We start from the raw sequence: 2,175 nt of genomic DNA on the forward strand, positions 1-2,175 counted from the left end.
TTTCTCTGAAGCCTCTTTCTTTTACTTAACTAATATTTATAAAATAACCAAATGCACAGATTTTCCCCCCCCCATACTGTGAGGCTTGTGGGATTTTTAGTTCCCCAGCCAGGGATCAAACCTGGGCCCTCGGTAGGGAGATTGCCGAGTCATAACAACTGTACCACCAGGGAATTCCCCCAAAGACGTTTTATATGTTATCTTCAAACATCATTTGTGGTAATAATGGATCAACATTAATCTCCTGGTTTTGATGGCTGTACTGTGGTTATGTAGACAAGAGTACTTGTAATTAGGAAATACTCATTTCTGTATAAAGGGGTAATGGAGCATTTTGTCTGTAACTTAGTCTCATATAGTTCAGAAATGTTAATAATTAGGGAATTTGGATGAAGTAGATAGGGGAGCTCTGTGTACTATTTCTGAAACATATATAAATTTGAAATTATTTCAAATCAGAACCATTTAAAATTATTTTTTTAAGTAGTTGGTTTGAAATTTTCAATATACTCCATCAAAGTTTTATTTTATATAAAAACAATGTTTTAAATTACTTCCTTTCCCCCCAAAAATAGTTTTGGTAAAATTGGGATAGAAGACATTTATCTTGTGGCTTTGTGTGTACTTTGTGCATATCTGCATTCAACCTAGGATAGGAGTGTACTGGCCTTAATGAGGTTTTCCTTAAATTGCTTGCTCTGGGCTATGCCTCTGATCAGTATTTCTCTTTAGGAACTGAATGAGGAAGATAAGGTAGCCATGGAGCCAGGGCAATAGGAAGGTTCCTCATATGCTAAAAAATGAGAAAATAGACATCGAGCCCTTGCAACAGTGACTGGGACCTAGAAACCCCTCAGTAAGTGTTTGCTCTGCTTTTATCATTATCATCATCCCTGGGAGGTCCAAACACTGAACACAGGCTTGAAATAAGTCAAAGGCAACAAAACACATGTGAGGGGAGCCACATGCCTCCACTCTGGCTGGACTGAAGACTACATCCTCTCCTTCTTGAGGACAGATCCTATAGTCAGGAACTAAGGGAGGCATTCCACTCACTGAAGCAAGATCATGGTGGCACTGGTCTCCCTGAGCAGGCCCCAAAGAGCTACACAGTAAAGAAAAATGGACCTGGTAAGAGAGAGGGTCAGCCACTGGGTACGGAAGGAGGATTCCCAGTAGGAGTGCAGCAACAAGATTTCCTGTGATAGTGCTCTGAGCCTCGGAGTTTAGAAACCAGGATCCAGGACATCTCATGGCCATGGGCCTTCAGAGTCAGGGACCCCTCTTGGAGGAGACTCCTTCTTGGAGAGATTCCCCGTGAAAGCTTCTGGCAATCTGAGAGCAGCCCAACTCCTCTGGCCTGGCTGTTGACTCATTGCCAAGACCACAGGTCTCAGCAAGCAGAGCAAGGAGGACGTTCAGAGAAGTGGGGCAAGGTAGCCCTGCTGTCCTCCAGAGCTGCTCTGGAGCAGGACACTGCCCTGCAGGCTGCCCATTCTTTTCGTTTCCCTCTGGGCTTTTCCAGCCAGAGCTTTCCTCTACCCAGCTTCCTGGACTGTCGTTCTATTTGCATTTTTCTCTTTTTTTTCCCTCTTCCCTCTCTCCTGGGGATATCCTTATACATACTCACAAAGTAATCTGAGGAGCTGAGTATTCACAGTCTCAGTCTCCTTTCTGAATTAGCATCACAATAGTGTTTCACAACAGAGCTAGTCAAATGCCAGGGTGGCAGGGCATCCATCATCAGGAGTAAGTGCTGCTTCCAGTCAGCTGTCCCAACCCTAGGTGGTCCTCATGGATGTGTGAGCTGTTTGGCAGAAAGCTAGCTGAAAATCTTCTGTGCTGTGCTCAAAGAAACAGAAGACTATTAGCAGCCACCTGCCTCCTGAACCTAAAGTTATACCTTCATTCAGCTTGTCTCTCCGGTGAATTTCACTTCAGGGTATCTGCACCCCAGCCCGTCTCAGCCTTGGCACCTACGGAAAGCAGCAAGTGGCGTCAGCAACAGCTCTTCTCACAGGCTGTCAGGACTAACAGCAGAGCAGCGAAGCTTCCAGCTGGTTACTCACAGTTGAACCTGTCCTCAGACACAACCTCTATGAAAAGATCCCACCAGTGCCCTCTACTGAGGGGCCAGGAATCAGTTCTGGACAATCTCACACAGGACCCAAGCAG

Source organism: Lipotes vexillifer, unplaced genomic scaffold, assembly GCF_000442215.2.
Source record: "Lipotes vexillifer unplaced genomic scaffold, Lipotes_vexillifer_v1.1 scaffold1093, whole genome shotgun sequence".
In the NCBI taxonomy this organism is placed as follows: domain Eukaryota; kingdom Metazoa; phylum Chordata; class Mammalia; order Artiodactyla; family Lipotidae; genus Lipotes; species Lipotes vexillifer.